This window comes from Gallus gallus, chromosome Z, assembly GCF_016699485.2.
Source record: "Gallus gallus isolate bGalGal1 chromosome Z, bGalGal1.mat.broiler.GRCg7b, whole genome shotgun sequence".
Taxonomy (NCBI): domain Eukaryota; kingdom Metazoa; phylum Chordata; class Aves; order Galliformes; family Phasianidae; genus Gallus; species Gallus gallus.
Window position 1 is genome coordinate 19,316,233 of NC_052572.1, and position 24,002 is coordinate 19,340,234.

A 24,002-nucleotide genomic window follows, 5' to 3' on the forward strand; every position below is an offset into this window, starting at 1 on the left:
GGGATACACTGCCTGGATATGCAGCGGCCTCCTTTTCTGGAGGACTCCTAAGAAAAACCTCTCTCTTGGATGAACATGCAGGTATAATTAACTGTACCCTGGGACAACAGCATGAATCAATCAATTTCCACCCCCCAATGCTGTGAGCTAGTTAAATCCTGGGCAGAAAACTGATCACTGCAACCTCCAGTGCACAGATGCTCCCTGCACTTTCAGTACAACCTAACAGATTCAGACAGAAAAGAAAACCGTATTCAACCAAACACATGAGGTTATTTTCATTCATCTCCCTGTCACATGTAATTGCAGAATCTCAGGAAGGTTGTAGGACTCAGTCATAGCAAGTGAGGATTTGCCAGCCAGTCTACCTGAAGAAGCATGGACAATACGCAGAATTATATCCTGCGTCCCTCTGGTTTGCAATGCAAATCTCAGACTGCAAGATGAAGAGAATACTGTTACGAACTAGCAAGATGTTCTTCAGCCTGTTTCTACATGTTGGAAAAAAAGCAGACTCATTTCTAGGTGACTCCATCCCTATCATTTGGCAAAGTCTGGGCAACCTTTGCCATTCTCCATCCTCAGATGGCAAGAAGTTCCCTGCTCTTGTGATTCCTGGGGGTTATTCTGACATTTCAGGTAATTTCTCCACTCCTACGCTGGTTTTAGTCACAGTCCTCCAACTCTACATTATGACCATGCATATATCAAATATGCTTTTTAAGCCTCCATAAGCACAGATGAAAGTTAAAGTCCATGTTTCTCCATAACACAGCTCCAAATAATCTGATTTGCAGTGAAACAGCAGATAAATATCTTAGCTGAGAGAAGATGCAATTGAGTTGTGCAGATGATAGTCTGGTACCATCCCAAAATTCCCGAGTGCTGCAGATTCCATTGCTTCTGTTTACTCACTTCCCACTCAACTGCCTACACCTGAAGACACTTTCTAGTTCATACACAGTCAGTGTTTAACCCCTCACTCCATTTCCAAGCAGCTCACTGCGATTCACTCAGTGAACGCCTGCCAAGCAGGCTGCCAGCTGAGCAGAGCCGCAGAGGAGCAGGATGGGTTTGCACGCTCAGTTAGAGCCTCCGTGCCCAGCCTGAGCATTAGTTGTAACTCACAGCCTGTTCAGGCAGCCTTGGCTTTCGGTCCAGCCCCTCTGATGAGAAGGGCAGCAGAAGTGAGTCAGCTGTCCTTGGGGAGACTGTATTCCCTGCATGTGCTGTTCTTTGGACACAGTGTCTGACATTTAATCACCGAGACCAATCTCTGCCCATGTGGATGCTTCTCTTCCATTTCAGTGCAAAAATCCAAGAGACTAACCCATCTGACTGTGCAGCGGGAGACCAGAGCCACGCAAGAACAGTAGGGAGAAGTTATAATTGAAACACCTTCAGTACCTCTTATTCTAAAACTGCTTCAGGACTGAAAGTGGGGATGAAGCAGAGTAGCTAACACCACAGATAACATAAATAAATGTAAAGGTGGCAGCCAAATGGCCAAAACTCTTTGTTTACCTGCCACTGGACTAAAAGGTTTGACCTTTTATTTCATGATTACTTTCTCAGAAGTAATTTATCTTTTTATGCTTTGAAATGAGTTGGACTAAAAGAGACACAGAAAGGATAAATAAATAACAAATACACAGGTTGCTCCAAAAGAAATGCCTCCTATTTATTTCCATGGAAGCTACTCCAGATACAGAAAGCACAATAACACTGTTTGAAAGATTAAATGTATCCACAGCTCAAAAAAGAGGTTGGATGGAGCTGCTGGCATCTCCATTAGTATTCACTTCATTTGAAGGAGAGCGGGTCTTCTTTATGACATATGGAAAACACAAGACCTCAGAGGCAACACTGGTAACTTGCACTTTTCAAGAGCATTGTGTTCGTGATCTGACTGCTTCTGTGGTTATTTGAGGATGTGTAAAAACTCATGTGCCAAATACCGCATTACAAATTCAGTTCTCTTGTTCTCTGAATGCCATCTATACCTAAGAGATGTTTGTCATGTCTGGGATCATATTCAGAGCCCCATGTAAAACATGTCATTAGAGGCTCAGATTCGCTGCAGCGTTGCCATACATCCAAAATCAGTGAGAGGAAAAGATGTATTTTTGTACACAAGAGACCATAGATTGACATTTCAAGTTCATTTGTTAATCCTTCATTAAAGCATTGCCAGAGATACCACTTGCAAGACTGCTGCTTTCATTACAGAGACCTATAAAGCAGAAATGCAAACATGGTCTGCAATTGGATTTACGATGGCAATGACTTCCTGTAATGATTGAAACAGGTTGCATTAAAGCAATGCAAAGATTTTTATACCATGTAATATTGTAACGTCTTCTGGTAATCCACTCCTGCCCTGATTAGAAATTCCTCTACAATTTCTGAATCACCATTTTTCTTTCCTATGCAACAGGAAAACTAGTTCTTTATGTAGAAGATAAGTCAGTACAGTTGTGGTGAATTGAAAGGGGACTTATGTCATTGAAAGGGGCAACAATGACATAGACATTTCAGGTATGAAACACAACCAGTTCATTCCTGATGCTTCATTTTGGGCTCTGAGCATTAACCTAACGTTCTTCCATTGTTTGTTACAAAACTTTGTAAGAAGAGGATTTTAGTAACACATCTTCAGTGTGATGCAGATCTCACCAACTTGATAACAGCTGTGGTATGAGAATTGGCTGATTGTCTGATAACAAGTCTTCTTTCACACTTAAAAAACTACAATATGCTAGCATAAGCCACACTTATTTTCTAAACATTTCAGCTGTCTGCTGCTAGGGAAAGCCCTAGAAGACACTCTACATATCTCAAGAGACTTTACATAAGGTTTGGGGTTTTTTTTATAGAAGTCTATTTTAATAAAGCACATTTCCCATTATGTTGTTTACAGATGTACTCCTCTTCCTCACCCTTGTGCCCACTAATCTCTGTTTGCTTTGGATTAAGACACTCCAGGATGCATGTTCAGAAGCAGAGGCCACTTCTGGCGTAACAGGGGCCATACAGCTGATTAGCGTACTTGCCGCTCTACAACCACGCTCTGCCAATATCTGTCTGCTACTGACAGACTGGAGTGCCTTGGAGCAGCTGGGATCTGCCAGGGAGGAACCACCAGGGAGTCCTCGTGGGTGGTCAGGAGAAGATAGCTTGAAACAGGCAACTGCAAACTATACAGCAGATCAAGCTTGGATTGCATTTTGGTTTCCATCCAGGAGAAATAAAATGTTGTGTGGATAGAGACACGCACACCTTGTGGAGATCATTTCTAAAGTATGTTAAAACTTCCCAGTAAATGCAAAGACTGAAATCTGCAATCTTTTGTTCTGTCACTACAGGCTGAGTAGATTTTAAAAGCACAGCTAATATACTATATACTTCAGCATCTGTTAAATGCAATTACAGAGCTTATTGTGAAAACCATCCCCAGCCTCTTAAATACCTTTGCCATTCATATGGCATGAGCCATCTTTGCTGTCAGGAATGCATATTATTGATCTCAGTGCTTGCAGTAGGAAAAGTTGAAAGGCTCAAGTAAGATCATTTGCTGCTGACTGCTCCTGTAGCAACAAGGTTCAGCAAGACCTTCAGTAGGATAAATATTATCTATCTGTGAACTCATGTCAAATTCAGTCATCAGTTCCAAGTTAAAGGAAAGGAGAACATTCTTTAGTGCTTATATAAACAGAGATTTCCAGTGGTCAGATCCATTTTCGTGAAGGTCCCATTGCATTTAAATTGGTTACACACACACTTGCTAAAATTAAACATTTTAATCACTACCATTCCATCTGTTATTCAGTTAAGGAGTTTTCAGGGGTCAGTTAGGAATAATTATACGTAATGGATGTTCACAGCGTAAAAGGCTCAGGGATCTGCTAAGACATAGAGTCCATGGTGCTAGCCAGCTTTCCTCTCTATACCCAGAAAACTACATAGAGGAAGAGGGAAGTCTCATTGCCAACTGCCTGTTTTCTCGGATATTAAACACTGCCTACTTGCTGCTGCTGCTGCTTCAGCCTTTATCACCTGGGAATACACTCAATAAAACATGATTTTTAACGATCTGACAAAATTAAACTGCATCATGATTTACTCACACTGAGATGGCATGCAAGTGAAATCAAACTTCAGCCTGGAATATTAAAAAACATTATAGACTATGCTTTTATTTTATATTATTATTTTTGTCATAGTCCAAATACCCTGTTGTCTTAAAAATAATAGTATTTACAATCTTAGAGTTAAGTGGTTTGCCTAAAAATAGTTTCAGAATAACGTCAATCCACATAAGATGAGATGCTGGGGAGAGACTATTTCAGCTCAAGCCAGGAGACATGCAGGCTCCCTCCTTAACTAGAAGTGGAATCTCTTCTTCTATACTTCTTGGAGACACAGAAAGCAGAGCCAGCTCTCCTATCTGAACACAAAATATTGAGTTCATAACAGGAATTTTATCTCCTCATGACAGGAGATAACAGATGCAGCACTATTATAATGCTTTGTTACTTCAGCCATCAATTTCAGACTGCAAGGCCGTTTCTCTCTACCCAGTGGAAAAGCTGTGTTTACTTCCACCCCCTCTCTGCACTAAAAGCACAGAGAGTGACAGCTAGAGCTTTCTAAATTCTTTTTTTTTTTTTTTTTTCTGAGGCTAAAGGGGGGTGGAGAAGAAAAGTGGATTCCCCTCCATAAGAAAAGCTCTGAACTAGCTTTGAATTTTAATTTTAATTGTAGTGGTGCCATTCAAAACAGTTCAGAGGGAAAAAAAAAAACATATATACATATATTTTTAATACCACAACTCCTGTACCAAGCAAGTGGCTGTTACATGACATAGAGAGCTTCTAAGTGGCGACATCGGACAATATGATGTATGCCTAGAGGATAGTTCTGATTACTCTTTCATTCACCTGTAGAAATATAGGGTTGCATAATGGCAGCTCTATCTAGAGTTAAGAGACTGATTCATTGCTGGCAATGATTGTCAGAAACAGGTAGCCTGAAGCAGTATCTTTTTTCCTTGTCACTTCAGAAAGAAGGAAATGCAGTTTAACTAGTAATTTAAATGGCATTAAGGGCTTGATGCTTGCAAACATATATTGAAAACTAATGAAAATCGTTAACAGTTAACAGTGCTGCTAGACTGTTGCAGAAAATGACTATTAATTAAGCACAGCTTTCACAAATAAAACATACGTCAAATGAGTCTGTGAGAGTCACTACACTGAGGAGTACATTTTATGTATCAGCCTTTCTTTTTTTTCCTCTTAAGCCCCCACCTGTCCACCCCATTTCTATGGGGAAGATGAAACAATCATACACACCTTTATGTAAGCGGCTTAACTGAATTTGAAAGATGTTATGCTGAAAGTTAGAGCTACTAGGAGTAGTAGGCCATTCCTCTAAATAAGGGTGATGTGTGTGATTCATGGCCAACCTGTTGCACAGCAGGACACCCAGGTACCTCTCCACAGAGCAGCTTTTCAGTGGGTCAGCCTCTAACCTGTAGTGGTGCAAGGGGACCCTGCACTTGCCTTTGTTGAGCCTCATGAGGTTCCTTTCTGCATAACTCTCCAGCTTGTCCAAGTCTCTCTGAAAGGCAGCACAGCTTTCTGGTGTACCAGTCATTCATCCCAGCTTTGTAACATCAGCAAACATGCTGAGGGCTCACTCTGTCGCTTCATCCAGGTCACTGATGAACAAGTTGAACAAGACCAGACCCTGAACTGACCTCTGAGGATATCACTAGCTACAGGGCTCCAACTAGACTCTGTGCCACTGATAAAAAGCCTCCGAGCTCTGCCAGTTCTCAATCCAGGTCACTGCCCACTCATCTAATCCTCTTTTCCTGAGCTTACCTGTGAGGATACCATGGGACACACTGTTGAAAGCCTTGCTGAAGTTAAGGTAGATATCTACTGCTCTCCCTTTACCTACCCAGCCAGTCATTTCATCATAGAATGATATCTGATTGATAAAACATAATTTCCCCTTGGTGAATCTATGCTGATTTTTCCTGATCATCTTGACATCCAGGATGAGCTGTTCCATTAGCTTTCAATGGATGGAGGTGAGGCTTACTGGCTAGATCCCAACAAGTCCTTCTATGTGAAATATTTATTAACATTTAATGAAGCAACATCCAACTTAGCAAACAGCTGTGCTTACTAAAGGTACTAACAGTCCTTCAGCTGTTTTGTACCACCCATCTAAGCATAACCTCCCTATAGATTTGCCGAGATCAGTTATGGGGCATTTGTATATTCCAGACCAATTGAGATAGTTCAAACTACCCTCATCAGGTGTATAATCTTGCTTGGCTGGCTTTGCATGAAATACCAGGCATATAATACCTTCTTTCAGACCAGACTTATAGATGAGTACTCAAGGTAGGATGACAGGCAACAAAGCTTGGGCATCTTCACCTGAATTGTCTGGACTCAAGTGAGGGCATCTATAGCCTCCTACAGAGCTTTCAGTCTAAAGAAAAGGACCTCAAATTGTGTAAATCAGAGGGTGCACAGGGACCTTTAATTTTATTAGTGCTTTCTGCGATATTACACCTAGAAATGAGCAATAACAGATTTGTACCTCACTGCACCCAGAGCTCACCCTCTGCCTCATTTCAAGCAAGTTCCAGGGAGGGCAGCTGTAAAAGGCAGTTGAGCATTTCTGAGAGTTCTTTCTCTTTACTTTTTTTTCAGATGTCTGGAGAAGTGGCATTACATTCCTTATCAGAGAATAATTCTAAATACATATTGTACCTATTTTGACACTAAGAAGGAATGGATCATTGCTCTTTTATAAACAAATTCCAACAGAACAGATGTCCCTTTGTGCAAGCACATCATCCTCCTTCTGTCTTTTTGATTGTTTACACCCATTCCTTGGAGGAGACTTCTTCTTCTCTTAACAACAGATCAGTTTATATGCAAAAAGTTTTTTATTAGGCTTTTAAAAAGACTTACACATACACTGGAAGGATATTTGCTTTCAGTGATGATTGTTACCATGAACTATGAACAGTGTTTTGCCTTCATACAAGATTAAGGGAGGGGGGCAGTGAGAGGAATGAAATCAAGGGCTTAAAAAATGAGCGGATAACATGATATTAAAAATAAAAATAAAAAATCCAGGTCCAACTACAACATCAGCAGGGAGTCATCCTAATCACTGGTCAAGTACTGTGTTTCATATGTAAAATGTGAGGTCTAAAATATGAGATGTACTGGTGAATTTCTGTTCTTGATTAATGTTGTATCTAGAGAATAATAAAAAAGCCTCCAGGCACAAAGAAAGAATTATCCCCATGCATCAGTTAATTAATCAGACATTCATCAATGTCGGTAACTAATTATTGGAAAGCCCAAGTGAGAAAGTGAATCTATTTCAATCACACGCACTTCCTAGATGTATACACTATCAAGGATAATTAGATTTTTTTCCAAACATTTGAGCTCTTACAGACTTCCCCCATAAAAATGTCATGACAATTTGCATTACTAACAAAAGAGAAGAACTAAGAATCCAGAAGTACTCAGAGGAGAAAGCTCGGAATGAAAGCACACAGCTCCTAACAACTTTCCTTCACCAGTGCTACACAGATGCCTTTTCTTGATTGCAGCATTAGACCAGTTATATGTCTTTCCAGTCATCTTCAGGATGGAAAAAAATCCAGATGACTGTGTTCACAGCTCCTGTTTTTCTTCGCTTATGTTTTTAATTTTCTCATTGAAAAACTCAAGGCATAAATAAACAGGAGGAAAAAAAAAAAGTAGAAAACAGGAAATTTTCAGTTTCAGAAAATAGTGATTAAGGTTTTCATTACTCTATATCCATTAGGAAACAACAACAACAACAACACAATATTAAAAATGGTAGTAAAATGTCTTCATAGAACAAGCTGTTTTAAAGTTTTACTTGAAAAATGACCAGCCTTTGCTGGGCAACTCTAACTATTCAGAAATACCAGAAAGGATGCCTTCATATTTATAATGTTGACATTTAATTAGTGTGTGGCATTTGTCAAGATTTTCCTTTCATTTCCCATACTTCTTGTTTGAAGATAGCTGCTTGCTCTTAAAACATTTCAATTCACCTTATTTTAATGATTTTCCGTACATCCAAAGATCCTTTGTCAGTCATTATAAAAACTCAAGTTTAAGAAGTTCAGCATATTGCAGTCATTAAAAGACATATTTCAGCCCAAACCTGCCAGAGGAGAAAGGCAGAAAGAAGCAAGTTCATAGAGGAGCAGGAAAAGAAATCACAAATATCTTTCTATTTGGTTCAGTAGAACAGCAGAATGTGAATGCAGTTTATTCTGAAAAAGACTTTTCCTCGAGGAATCATTTAAGAATAGGTAGCATTTGTTTTGACAAAGAGGCAGAATTCAGGTGCTGGGTACCTGAATGTGGAAGGATCATACTCATTATTTTCTACATAAGTTGTCACCATTAAAAATATGATCAAAGGTTTCAAGTTCTCTGCTTTTTTAACAGCTGTGTGTGGCTGCCATGTGATAGTTTGTTGTCTTCAGTCTTCTAAAAATCCTATATTCTTTATGCCAAAAAAATGTCATCTGCATGGCTCAGTGGCTTTAATTTATAAGGGTGAGTTTTCACTTATTTCACTAACATGGAAAAGGAAAGCACCACAGCAACATGCAATAGTATGGTTCCTTCTCACTCTCAACTTACTTTGCATTATTTTATACTGTTCATCTCAAATATTGCAACCAGAGATTCCCTAAATACATTCTCCTTGCCATTTGGGTCAGGGGATAAGCATAGCAGATAAATCTCATTTGACTGTCTATTCCAGAGCTAAGGCAAGCTGCTTTTTAAAATGTTTTCATCTGCAGCCAAAACTTACCCTGGAACAGGCCATTCAGTGCAAATAAGACTTCAAAATGGTGTAGGACAACAGGTAACAAGAAGGAATGCTCTTTAGTAAAACTACTTTTTTTTCTGTTTTAAATCAATACCATTTCTTCTCAAAGTTATAGCCTTTTCTGATTTCATGCAGTGCTTTCTCTATTTTCCCAGCAAAGAATGGCTGAAAGACAGCTTCCTCGGGTTGAAGAGACATGAGGCTGAATTCATGCTATTCTCTATTTCAATGGCTTTTCCAAGAAGTGAAATACTTCACATTGACTTACTGAAATAATCTCGTAAGAAAGCTAAAAAGTTAACAATAATTTTCTAAGGACTGTATTCTAGAATACAAATCTACTCCCCCAAAGTAACATGTAGTTGGCAGATTTTGTCAATTCTTTGTTAGCTACCAGCAAACTAGCACAATTTCCTTTTTATTTTGCTCCTGAGGTTCTCCTCACCCCACTAGCTTTAAAACAAGCAAGTTTTTGTTGTTGTTGTTGTTGTTGTTTGCTGTTTGTTTGTTTCTGGTAAAAATAAATATTGCACCTTCCAGAATGAGCAATATTGTCCAGTAATGACTTCTGCAAGTTCTAACAGCAGAGATGAAAATCCTTTGGGGTTCTTCTGGAATTTTAACGAGGTAGTTTGTTGTTTTAGAGCATGTTAAGATTTTGGAGTTGCCTTCCAACACAAATGTAGCATGATCACCACAAAGACTAAATAAACAAGAGGTAATTACATATTAATAGACAGAGCAAATTATTTTCAGACATACACTCTGGTGAACAGAAAAGTCACATTTTATCTTCCTATTTAAATGCATTTAATTATTTTTAAAAGGGATGCACACTTTCCAAGATATATCCTCTTTTACTAACAATCAGAAATAATTGTAACCAGAATAAGCCTGCATTGCCATTAGGATACCAGAAAGTCTCAACTCATTTTCTAATTTTGTAAAATCCTCAACAGTACATGTTCCCATGTGCTTTGGAAACAAACAGCCCTAGTAACTACGTTAATATAAAATAGTTTATTTACATATAACAAAATATTTAGGTTAACCAGAGGCAAAAAGCTGAAGATAACAGCAAATATCTACTTATCACAATGAATATTCAGTTAACAGTACCATAGGTTTTGTAAAATTCAAGAGGACATTTGACACAGCATACTAGCAATCGGTATTCATAAGTAATGTTTAATACTCTCAATCTAATAGATACAGAAATACTATTGGTCACTGAGCAATTAAATAAGGCCTGCCATCAACAGGCTAGTGAGACACATTTAAAGCATGAAAAAAATACTGGAAAGACAAGGGGGAAAGGAAGCAAGAAAAGATAGGAACGTAGATTTGTAAGAAGTGTTGAAAATCACCTCAGTGATATTCAACAGATTGAAGTAGTGTGTCAAGAAGTCCTGGATATGCTAAATCAGCTTACTTTATCTAAATTATTTTATATTATAGCACAAAAATTACCAATTAGAGAAAATCATTGTTTACACATGTGAACCTCAAAACAGAGATGCAGAACAAATGTTCACATAAGCTGCAAGAGCTCTTAGGAATCCAAGTGCCATTCACATTTGCAAGGATAACTTTGCTGCAACAAAATGATGGTCTGAGGAATGCCCTCAATTTCTTTCCACCTTACCTGAATGATCCTAACTGCAGACTGTCAGATAATTCTCAATTTCATTAAATATAGCACAATGTCTCCTATTAACATATTGCCATCTTACCTACGGTTGTTCTTGTGTAACGGCTGTTATTTTGGCATTCTGTGAAGTCTAATTACATGCATCTTTAACAGATGATTTGTAAAAGGGCAATGGGTCAGATACTAGGCTGAAGGGCCTATGAAGCAAACTTCACTTGTGTTTCTCAAGCAGCATCCATCTTTACTTTCAGTAGAAAATGTACAGACTTAAGTATAGAAAACCATTTTTTCCTTCTTAACATTTTTTTTAAATCATGAAGTCAAATCCACACAAAATTGGAAGTACATGAGGAGATGATCATCAAGTCACCGAGTACTCCCTTCCTGCTGAGTCATAACACAACTTTGCTTTCTCTACAGGAAAAAGAAGCTGCTTCCTAAGAGGGAAAAAACTTAATCCTCTGCTATCAACAGCAATGTATAAATCAAAGTATGGTCTCGACAGCACTTCCATGAGACAAGTACTAGCAGCACAAAATCATGCATGATGCTATCTTGTCCACAAAATCATGCAAACATGAACTTACTGTGAGTGACAAGAAGGTAGCTCAACTTAAGCATCCTCTCAAAAGCAAGGGAAAGGTACAAGGGTAAAACACAGTGGGGAGACAACAGCAGTTATTGCAATCACTGAAGTTCTCCTGTGAAGGAGAAAGATTTCTCACTCACTGGAGAACTTTAGCTTAGAAATGGATGCATAAAATTTATCTTTCTCTTTCTGAATATTTCTTATGCAAGTAAGCTTGCCACTCGTTTGGATAGCTTCCTCTTCATCTCAGAAACATTACTGAGCCACTCCTGCTGATACAGAAATGCTCATGCCAGCCAGAAGTAAAGAGGGATAGAGCCTGCATCTGCAGGAGGAAACCTTCATCACAAACCACAGCCATATGCAAGTTTCTTATTCTATATCCTCTCCCCCAGGCAAACTATGCCCTACAGCTTACTTATTTTTGTGACAAATGTCAGGTTTGATAAGGAAGAGGGACATCAGTAGACTTAAAGCTCCAGTGCTGAGGCATTCATTACAATTCAGGGCTGCTTTCTCTCATGCATGTCATGACATTAACCATCAGCTGCCTGAGGAAATTTACTGTATTCACATACAGCAGAAAGAAAGTGAAGAGACTCAGAAAACAAGCTATACTTTTCATTTTGCAGTCTTTCAAAAGTACAATTGCATGTATTTCCTTTAAATAAAGATTTAATAAAAATACATCGATATCATAAATACTAAAACAGCTTGAATATATAAAGTGATGGCAAGACAGCTAAAAACAAATCAATATGAAATACTGGTATGTATAAATATAATTTTTACATTCCTACTTCCCTACTTCTTTATTCCTAGAGCAATTGTATTACTATTTTCTCTGGGGAGAAAGGGGGAGGGGATTTTACCTTTTTTTTTTTTTTTTTTTTTTTTTTATGCTTATCTTTTTGTTACATATTCCTTGGCTTTAGCAGCATCTAGTTCTACATAGGATTTCACATCCTTTTTCCCTATCTCATAGAAGCTGTTTGGTGGTCTCTGAGAAATGCGCAGCACACCTTAGTGCAGCAGTTCCTTATCCTCTTGTTTGTTGTTAACACAGGTAGCTACAAAGCACAAATAACAACGGGTCTTCATTCAAGGGCAGTGAACAAAGGACTGAACTCCTATATAAATTACTAAACCCTTTAATACCTGTTTCTTTGACAAAGACTGGAAAGTACTAGATATCATTCCAAGAAGCAGCATAAAAAAAGAGAGCTTAGAAATTGGGTATTGAACCTATCTTACGAGATTAGCTATCCAAATTCTTTGTTAAAAGAATTCAAAGATCATTGAAAAACTGTGATTTAAAGTTCAGGCTTACAGAAAGAGCAATCTTTCTTATCAGAAACCTTAGATACACCATGCATTGAGTCTAGTAAGTCAAGTGAGAAGGATAAAGGAAGGTATATGAATAATAAGATACACAGTTACTTTACATATATCAATTTTAAGACATTTTTAAGTCAATAATTTAAAAAAAAATCATAAAGAGGAAACCTGATCTGTAGGTACTTGTTTCAAGGGCTCCTGACCTCTGTAGAATTCTTTTATTTATTTATTTTCACAATAATGATATTGGGCAAACTATTTTAGGACATGTGTTAAGACCATTATACTATATTCCACTGACAAGATGCCACAGGCATACTGCTATAACAGCACACCTCAGCAACTGCTGGTATTATGCTTGTCTGGAACAGAGATTGTTTCATAAAGTGTAAATACAAGATCTATATTAGCTGTTTTCTTGCAAGTCTTGTGAAGAAATGCATATAATAAAGCTCATACATTTTCTCGTTTAATTATATTCTAAATACTTTGCTAAAAAAGTAGAATGAACTCATATACTAGGTAATCAGCATGAAATTCAATATTTTAATAGGTATAGCTTCACAAATAACTTTCTTTTTATTCAGGCAAAATAAAGGCCTCTTTGCTCATATTTCACTCCAAACCCTGACCACTTAAAGCACCTGGGAAGAATTATTCTGCAGCCCATGAAGGACTTCATATAACTCACATTTTGCTGTAGAAAGAAGAACAAAAAGATTTCTGTATACTGTTCATTTTTATTAGAAAACCCTGTGATCTCCTGAGGATAATTGCTTTCTGAAATACGATATTAAATATATTCACAACATATGAAGGACTTCCTCAGAGTGCCTGCAATGCAACAACGCTTTTATTTATAAAGAGGTGAAGATGGTTTGTTTTCATATTTAGAATCGGAAAAATCTACTCTTTGTTATTTTTGTTATTTGGGCATTTCTGTAATTAACCCAAAACAAAGCAGGTATTTTGAATTCAAACCACAAGGTTAATTTGCAATGCATATTGCCATGGCAGAAGCTGGGAGGCTAAGTCAGAGAAAGCATTATTCTGTTTATGCCTTCTTACACACTTTTGCAAGCACTGGCTTCAGACCGTCATCAGATAGAGAGTACTGACTGCACTTAGTGTAGCTTTAGGCTTACAGAGACTTTCACAGCTAACAGGTAGCACCTTTGACACCGGAGAAAGGACAGAAAGCACAAATGGATAAAAAGTAATATAAGAAAGAAACAATAGAAAAAAAAATGGTAATATTGATTATTTTTGTCCCTGGAGTTCCTAATGGACTCCACAGAAGCACCTTTTGGAATCAAATGGACTAACCCATCTTTTTGCACTGAATTTGAAACTGAAGGCATATAAGGAATAGTGACCTATGCACTTGCACCACTGAAAGTGGAGAGCAGATATGATTTTTCCTTCCCCAGAAGCTGATAGAATCATTAACTAGATGAAACCTCATAAAACATTTCTAGCTTATAGCTGGAGTTTTTCCACTTCTGTCGTAAATTCTATACAAACTGAGGCTAAACACAGATAGCTTCAAAATACAACTTCATTTTTCTTCAAGGGGATTAGCTTCCATTTCATTACATTCAACCAAGGATGAACAAAGTACCTTAAATGGAACCACGTTTGCTTTTTCTTCTTTCACTTATTTGCGAACCATAAAATTAAGCTATCAAATTTATAACACAATTAACACAACTCTTCACTGAGCAACACAATGATGAAAGAGAAAGGGGGACAATGAATGCTTAAGGCTGAATGTACTCCTAGGAATGATTTGTTTCACTTTGCTGGTACTAGGCCTGCCTTGTTTGTTTCCAGACCAGCATATCTCGCAGCTCTCCTCTAAACCCCAGAACCCTCACAACCATTCATGTTAGACCAGAAAAGTTACATTTAAAATAACCTTTGTTGATCAACAAGCAATTAATATAGAATTTTTGCATTTCCTAGAAAGTCATTTTCTCTTCACCCTTGACTCAGAAATAAGCTAGCAGGAGTGTGAACTATGAATGCTTTGACCCAAGCCAGAAAAGAAGAAAAGCAATCACTTGGCAAGTAGTCCAGGTGCTATCCATGTGAATGTCTAGAACTGTGAAAATGTAAGGTGGCTACCCCATCTGACCTTGTGCTAAATGCCTGATAACCAATGCTTTTTCCTCTAACTTGCACATGCAAATTGCCTGAGTTTGATTATCAGCATTTTAGTTTGCTTTTCCTCTTCTTCTAAAACAGAGTTGCCCTGGGCTTTGTTATTTCCTGCTGTTTTGCCCTGTTATCATCCTGACGTTCCAAAGCAAAACAGGAAAATGTAGCAGGAATAAGTTTTTCTTCATAAAAAAGAAAGAGTACTTAAATATTACCTCTAAATTCAGCATGAGAAAAGGCCTTCTATGTTAATATAGTAATTTTGATAGCAATATTGTCTAGCTATTTACATGCACATAATGGAATAACAGACTCCACTTGCAGACGCCATTCAATAAATTCAGTGTAACATAGACATTATGGCTAAGAATCTAACGTCAAGAGGAGAAACCTGTTACATTAGAAAAGTTTACTTATTTGTTAAGCTTCTTAATTCAATGTCACTGAAGCTGCATTTATTAAGTTCCATTAAGTTGGGGAGCTAAAGATCATGTGTCTAGGCTCTCCCTAGGCTGCCATTTGTGTTACTCTTTCAAAATCCAATAGACACCAACATCACAGAAACTCAAATATTTAATGAAATCTGTGCTGAGACCTTGGAGGATTAAAAAAGTTCATCTTCTCTGGCAGTTTGTAAGCTTCTGTTTTCTGTTAAAGAAAATGCACATACTTTCCATACACATACGATTTGGTTAATGCATCCCTCATGCACATACCTTTCAGCATGAGCTGATAATGAAATCCATTGCTATGAAGTGTGTAATGAAAGTAGCGTAATTTTAAATCATCCATCCAATTTAAAGATTTTTAATAAAATATACAGAGATTAATAAATCTTTCTCATCTAACATTTTTAGAAGTATTTGCACCTAAAAGTGGCAGGCTGGCTTGCTGAGCCAAGGCCAACTGTATGAAGTGCATCAAGACTGAGTGCTTGGTCCTGAACTGTGGTCACAACAACCCCTGGCAATGCTACAGGCTTGGGTAAAGTGGTCGGAAAGATGCATGGAAGAAAAAGATAAAGGGGTGTTGGTTGATCCTCAGCTGAACGTGAGCGACCAGTGTGCCCAGGAAGCTAAGAAGGTCAATGGCAACTTGGCTTGTGTCAGAAATAGTATTGCCAGCAGGAGCAGAGAGGTGATTGTCCTTCTGTACTTGGTACTGGTAAGACCACACCTCAAGTATTGTGTTCAGTTTTGGGTCCCTTACAACATGAAAGACATTGAGGCCATGGAGCGTGTCCAGACAAGGGCAATGGAGCTGTGAGGGGACCAGAGTGCAAGTCTTATGAGAATTGGTTGAGGGAGCTGCAATTGTTTAGTCTGCAGAAAAGGAGGCTCAGGGAGACCTTACTGCCCTCTACAACTACCTGAAGGGAGGTTGTGATGAGGTGGGAGTCAGCCTCTTCTCCCAGATAATTAGCAATAGGATGAGAGGGAATGACCTCAAGTTGCACCAGGGAAGATTCAGGTTGGATATTAGGAAAGAATTTTCTCTGAAAGAGTGGTCAGGAGCTGGAATGAGCTGCCCAGGGAGGTGGTTCAGTCATGGTCCCTGGAGGTGTTCAAGAAATGTTTAGATGCTGTACATGGTTTAGTGGGAAAATATTGGTGGTAGATGGAAAGTTGGACTGGATGATCTTTCTGAGAGGTCTTTTCCAATCTTGGTGATTCTATGATTCTACTTCTGTACCATGGAAGACACCATACTAATTTACCATCAGAATTGCCTTGCACAAGGAAAATTTCAGTACGTGGAAGCAAAGTCGAAACATAGTTATCACAAGCACTTTAGAAAAAACTCAGGGAAAATCATTCTGTGACCTCTGCCCCGGAGAGTCTGTTCTAGTGCCTAGTCATCATCCTATAAAGAACCATTACCTGATATCCAACCTGAACCTGCCCTTGCACAACTTCATGCCTTTCCCTCAGGTTCTATTGCTGGTCACGAGGGAGAGGATATCAGAACCTGCACATCCACTGTGCATATCTACTACCCTGTGTGAGGAAGCCATGTTTTTAATGTTATATCTCTCTCATATCAACATTTCTACATTAGTGAAATGCGATATTTTTACATGCAACATATCTCAGAAAAGGTTATTACATCTGGTTGATGTAAGGAAGTTGGTGCAATACTGAATGCTAACAGTATGATATACATAATTTTGCTGCCTATTATCAGAGCCCACAGATTTCTAAAAGATGTAGGGAACAGCTCCTAATGGCTACCATAAGGATGGATGAAATAGATTAGAAAAGAAAACCTGGAATACATGAAACCATTTTTCTTCTCAGTTGCCTGTAAGGACAGGAGGTTGTAGAAGGAGGAGAGAAGTAAGATTTCCTTGAAAGGTTAAAAAAAGGCTGAGGTCTTCACATACAGGAAATAGAAGAACCAAGAAAAATGGAGAGTGAAAAGAGGAAATTTCAGAGACTGAAGTTGGCAAAGAATTCTGTGATTTTTAGATATTCAACACACCAAAGGAGAATTAAAAAAGGATTCTGACTCAAAGTTCAAAGGGCATACAGACATAGGAAACAATTATTTACAAGGAATAGCATGTACATTACTGCTCATCCAGTCTAACACAAATCTAAAATGTCAGAAATGAATCACTGTTCTTTGGTGCCAACTCTCAATCTGATTAACAATCTTGAAAATCATACACCAGCATACCCACAACAGGACTACCTACCCTCATAAGCGTATCTTTTAGGCATAGCACTGGGCTCACCATCACTGAGTCAGCAACCACTGTCGATTCAATAGCCCCGGGGCCAGTCTGAGAATCACAGGGAATTTAAAAGCTCAAGCATGCATCACATGGTCCCAATGAATGTACCATTGGGAGAGTTTCATCAGAGCAGCAAGAAAGCACATGATGATTTGTACATGGTGCAACTGATAGCACATGGACCAAACCTCTGCAATTAAAATATGCCATTCATACGAAAGTCATTCCCCTCATCTGTAAGGAAGTGCTGATGTTCAGTAACATTTATTTCTCTATCAGCTGAACAATTATGGCCAACTTACAAGTAGCTCCTTCACTAGAGTCCAGAGAGGCTGATCCAGAGTAGATCGAAGAGATGTGAGGAGGGAGGTGGTTGAGTCACCATCCTTGGATGTGTTTGAAAACTGTTTGGATATGGCGCTCAGGGACATGATTTAGTGGAGGGTTGTTAGAGTTAGGGTAGTTTGGTTAGGTTGTGGTTGGACTTGATGATCTTGAAGGTCTTTTCCAACCTGAGCAATTCTATGATTCTATGATTTTATGATTCTGTGATTCCTGTTCATTGTGGCCTTTAAAGGTCTCTTCCAACTCAAAGCACTCTATGATTCCTAATGCAAAACATGTGGCAGGTGGTTGGAACATGATGATCCTTGAGGTCCTTTCCCACCCAAGCCATTGTATAATTCTATGATCCCATGATTGCATGATTCTATGATTCCCCATTTCATGGTTGCAGTGAATATGTAGAAACAGCAGAGTACAAAATCTGTGATCCAGTTGCTGCAACTCATTGACCCTGCACAAGGCACTGAAAGGTTCAACTAATCTTTAAAAAAACTTTGGAAATAGAAGGGGTTTTTTTTGTTTCACTTTGTATTTTTCAAACAACTTAGGAAAAAGAATGCCAACAATGTCAATTCTACTAATACTTTTAGGAAAAAAATGAAATGAAAAAAAGAAAACTTGTGAAATGCAAGGGAATCATGCAAATTCTTCACTGAAAATTAGACTAATCTAAAGGGAAGGGCTGAAAAATACAACATCACTTATCATCGGATATTAGACTTCTTCTAGAAATCGCAACATTTCTTACTGAAAAAACAAACAAAAAAAAACCAAAAAACAAACAAAACAACAACAACAAAAACCTGTTTTAAAGCTTTCCAGACTGATAAAAGACTTCTCTACTCCTGAAATCCCCATGTAATGTCTAGGAAATAATAGAATCTATTTGTCATACAGTCTAAGAAGAAGCATCCAGTAGGGTGTGATCTGCACCAGTACCCCCTTTTTGTGTCAAATGTAAAAGTAGATGACTTTCAGTCATAAATAAATAGCTGTGAAGATCACACACGTAAACAGGAATCTGCTTAAATAACTCGGATCTCTGCTAATGCTGTTATAGGTTACCAAGGTCTTACCATGTGCTATTCCTTCACAAAAATTGTGTTAAACTTAGACCTTACTGCAATAAAGCCTCTATCTAGGGCAGAAAGTCTCAAAATAGGTAACTGAAAGCTTTCAAACTGCTTTATTATTATCCACCCACCATGTTAAATTACTAAAAAGGAAAAAAAAAAAAAAAAGATATAATACTCAGCAACATCCTAGACAGTCTCCATACTTTTACATAACACAAGATGAATCTTGCTTTGTGAATAACTGTTGTCATGGCAGCATTGTCATGGTCCCAAAGGGAAATAAATCCTCCTAACAATTTCTGACAAACCAGCCTAGCAAAGAACAAAATGACTTCAATCTTGCTCAAGGATTATTGATTTATTATTTGAAACCCAGCATTGGTTATTCAAAATCACTACCATCATTTTTTTTTTCACATGTATTTCCAAGAGCCGGATGGGGCATAGCTAAGGATTTTCTTCAGAGGTGGTTTTTGTTTCAAAACATGCAATTTCTGCGAAACTAAACTTTCTGTCCCCGCTCAGGATAAAAATCAACTTTAAAGAAAATCTGAAAATGTGTAAATGTGTAGTTCTAGTTGATTTGAATGGAACTAGACCATGCCCTGGTCAGGTTTATAGTCTTGAGAAAGATGGTCCTTGCAAAGATTAGAGTCAGAACCCTGAACCTCAGGTGAGTGATCTTCAGGGAGTTTAAGGAACCATTGAATTAAATCTCCTGGGAAACTGTCCTTGGGGACAGAAGAACAGAACAGAGATGGCAGCTCTTTAAGGTCACCTTTCTAAGGCCCCAAGAGCTCTCCATCCCTCAGAAGGAGAAATCAAGCAGAAGAGGCAGGAAGCCAGCATGGCTGAGCAAGGACTTGCATTTCAAACTGAAGGATAAGAAGGAAGTGTACAGGCAGTGGAAGTAAGGATGAGTGGCCTGGGAAGAATATAGGGATCCTGTTCAGACACACAGAGATGGGATCGGGAAAGTCAAAGCACAGATGGAACTAAACTTGGTGAGGGATGTAAAAAATAACAAGAGATTCTATAGATAAACTGATGAGGAAAAATAAGCAAAAAAAAGTGCACTCCCTCTGAAAAAACTAGAAGAGGGAACTGTATCCAGCAGATATGGAGAAGGATGAGGCACTCAATAAGTTCTTTGTTTTAGTCTTAATTGGAAGTTAGGCTTCCCACGCCTCCCATGTCCTCCTCTAGGTGGGGACTGGGAGAACAAAGTCTCTCCACTGTAAGACCATAACAAGTCAGACCACCTCAGGAGGCTGAATGTGTACAACTCTATGGACTCAGAAAGCATACATTCTATAGTCCTGAGGGAACTGGCTGATGTAGTTGCCAAGGCACTTTCCATCATATTTCAAAAGTCAAAGCTGTCAAGTGAAGTTCCCAGTGACTGGAAAAAGGGAAACATCACTCCTATTTTCAAGAAAGGGAGAAAGGAAACTACAGGTCAGTGAGCCTTACATCTATTCGTGGGAAGATCATGGAGCAGATCCTTCCAGAAGCTATGCTAACACACATGCAAGATGAGGAGGTTATCCAAGACAGCCAGGATGGCTTCACCAAGGGCAGACTGTGTCTGACCAATCTGGTGGCCTTCTACAGTGGAGTGATGGCTTTGGTGGACAGAGGAAGCTTAAGTGATGGCATCTACCTGGATTTGTGCAAGGCCTTTGACATGGTTCCATACCACGTCCTTATCTCTAAATTGGAAAGATACGGATTTGAAGGCTGGACTATTTGGTGGATAAAGAATTGATTGGATAGTTGCAGACAAAGGGTCGTGGTCAACAGACCTATGTCCAGGTGGATGCGGGCCACAAGTAATGTTCCCCAGGGGTCGGTACTGGGACTGGTGCTCTTTAACATCTTTATCTATGACATACACAGTGGGATAAATGTATCCTCAGCAGGTTTGCTGGTGATGCCAAGTTGAGTGGTGCAGTTGGCACGCCAGAAGGGAAGGATGTGATCCAAATGGACTTGGACAAGCTTGAAAAGGGGGCTTATGAGAAACTAATGAGGTTCAAAAAGGCAAAGCGTTTCACTTGGGTCAGGACAGAGTCACAGATATGTATACAGGCTGGGAGAAGAACTCGCTGACAGCAGCCCTATGGAGAATACATGAGGGTCCTTATGGACAGAAAGCTGGATGTGAGTCAGCAGCATGTGCTTGCAGCCCAGAAGGCCAGCAGTATCCTGGGTTACATCAACGTAAGGATGGCCAGCAGGGTGAGGGAGATGATTGTCTCCCTCTACTCTGCCCTCTGGAGGCCCCACCTAGAGTACTGCAGTGTGGGGACCCTGTTACAAGAAAAACATGGAGCTGGTGGAAGAGGCTCAGATGAGTGCCACAAAGATCATCAGGGGCTAGAGCACCTATCCTATGAAGACAGGCTGAGAAATTTGGACTTGTTCACCTTGGAGAAGAGAAGGCTCAAGGGAGACCTCAGTACTTACAAACAGGAGCTTATAAAGAGGAAGGAGACTGACTTTTTACATGGTCTTGTAGTGACACGACAAGGGGAGCTTTAAACTAAAATTGAGGGCATTTGGGTAAGATTTAGGAAGAAACTCTTTACTCAGAGGGTGGCCAGGCACTGACACAGTCTGCCCAGAGAAGCTGTGGATGCCCCATCCCTGGAGATGGTCAAGGCCAGGGTGGATGGGGCCCTGGGCAGCCTGAGATGGTGGGTGGCAGCTCCGGCCAAAGCAGTGGTTTGGAACTAGATGAACTCTGAAATCCCTTGCAGCTTAAGACATTATACGTTTCTGTGATTTTGAACAAATTGAAAGAAGAAAAACAATTCTCTTTAAAATTGTTCAATAATAAATTAAATATCTTTTTCATTGTCTGCAAAGATGTGCTTGCAGTGAAAGAGGTGGATAAGATGAAGTTCTTATCAAGCCGTTTTTCACATGAATACTTGACTTGCATAATTCCTAATCACATGGAAACCACATCCCTTTCAGGAAATCCCATGCCTGTCATTGCTACAAAGGCATATCCTGGCCTGCATTTGCAGCTAGGAGAAGGAAACACAATCTCTATGTGCTCTATGCCTACACGCTTCTCAAACTCTTAACCAAAGCTAAGATGGGATGCAGAGAAAGACAGGCTTTTGACCCTTGCCGCTAAAGGCATTTCAATGAAATCAGGTATCTGAACTGCCTACTGAAGTAGTACTTTATCTTGCTGGAGAAGCCTATTTGTCATGATGAGAGCTTCTCTGATAAATGGTATCTTCCATGGTGCAACAAGATCTTTGTTGACAGTAACATGCTGTGTTGAGGAATGCTCATCTGAAGGCAGAGGTCAAGTAAAGATGCAATTTAATAACTAGAAACCAGACAATAACGCAAACAACCAGAAAAATCTGGTTTGACATAGAATTGATCCAACAGTAAACATCTGAATTGTTCCTAAGCTGAAAAAAGAAAAAGAGTGTTACCAAATAATAAACTTGTTGAATATTGAAATCTCTGTAAGGAGGAAAGCCTTCATTTTCCCTGATGCCTTTTTAATTTAAATTGCTGTGATGATGTTTCATTCATCTTAAAAACCACAGGCTACCCAAAATTATATATTTCTTTCTACAAATAAAAAAAAAGTTAGTCTCACTGCTACAGAGGTTGATTAAAACTTCTAAAAAGTTATATTCTGATTACACTAAATTTAAAACTGAATTAAATAGCAGCAACTAAATATCAATTTTATGCTTGAAAAGAAATCCAAATGTCTTTTTTTTCCCTAATCCATTGCTTAACTAGAACAGAGAAAACCTTTATTCACTGTAGTGGTTAATAATGTTTGTAACATTCAAAATAATGTTTAATAGCTTCATGCAAATTGTTTGGCTGGTATTCTGATTAAGGCTAAAGAAACTATTTCATACCTTCAGATACAGATTTCCTGTGACCTTCTGTTTGTATGTTAGTTCAAGACACGGTCTGCCACATCTCCTCCTTCTTTAGACAACTCGATCACTCTTAGGCTCTGGGCACTGCTGGTCCAAAGCTGAAATCTAGTTCCAGCAACTGTTTGATATACTCGATTCAGTTAACAGAACAGCTGATATGCAAGACTAACTCAGAAATAAAAACTTAAGTGATGTTTTAGGCTTCCATTCATTAACACTGGAAAGGGCAGTTTCTCACAGTTTAGCTAGAAGACTCTCAGCTCTTTGCAGAGCATGTGCCCTGCTGATGTCAGATATGACTCAGCCATATCCCTGTTTTAAACAATTCCCTGTTGTGTTCAGACAGAGTTGCAAATGGAGGAGGTAACTTCCTTCTTCCTTGCCCAACCCAAGCACAGCAACCAAACATCCTCCCCCTGAGGCCTTATAGGCTAGAAAAAAAACACATCCAAACACTTTTGCCTTCTGACTTTGTCATCAGGTCACTAGAGTACACAAACACCCATGGTCAGACTCTTCAAAACCTTAGAAACACTTGTTCCTCCCTTCAGATGTGGTTTGGTAAGATAAAGCAGACAATTGAAAGAGAAATTCTTTTGAAGGACTTCACAGCTTTCTTATCAGTCATCCATGGTGGATTTTTGTCACAGAATTACAGAATGGTTAGGGTTGGAGTTCTCCATCCTCTCTGCACCCTCCCTTCAGTTATTTATAGAGATGAGTGAGATTTCCCTGAGCCTCCTCTTCTCTAGGCTAGAAAGACTTATCACTCTCAGCCACTCCTCATAGAAGAGGTGTTCCAGTATTTACCATCTTGGTGGCCCTACACTGCACTCTCTCCAGGTTTCTTTCGAGATGGGAGGCCCAGAACTGCACACAGTATTCCAGGTGTGGCTTTACAAATGTGGAGTAGAACGTTATCTATTTTTTATCTATAATCTGAGTCATACAATCGCATGTGCAAAGGAGAAAGCAAATAGCTGTTAAATATATTCAGTGTTTGGTGCAGGGAAAGGATAGCAGAGACAGGAACCATCTCTGATGTAGAATAAGCTGAAAAAAAAAAAAAAAAAAAAAAAAAAAAAGAGGAATTTCCTGCAGCAGAGTGAGCATCATGGGGAAAAGAGTCAGATGCCTAGTGAGCAAGCAAAAGCTCACTAGATGACATTAAGCAAACAGGAAAGGATCCATTGTGGGTAAGAGGAGCTGGGCATGAAAATCATCTGCTAATATTTTTCAGAAGTTTCTAGAGTAC

General features: G+C 39.0%; 1 protein-coding gene across 6 annotated transcripts in view; it reads right to left on the minus strand.

Moving 5' to 3' along the window:
* Positions 1–24,002, minus strand: part of PDE4D (phosphodiesterase 4D) — a 586,915-nt gene that overhangs the window by 524,004 nt on the left and 38,909 nt on the right. For 3 of the 6 annotated variants that reach the window (XM_004937252.5, XM_015277589.4, XM_040656479.2), the window contains exon 1: positions 22,724–23,038. The exons of the other annotated variants lie outside the window; for them this stretch is intronic. The gene's annotated coding sequence lies outside the window, so the exon portion shown is untranslated. Of the gene's footprint in view, positions 1–22,723; positions 23,039–24,002 lie in introns of those variants that run through there. 6 annotated transcript variants of the gene reach the window in all.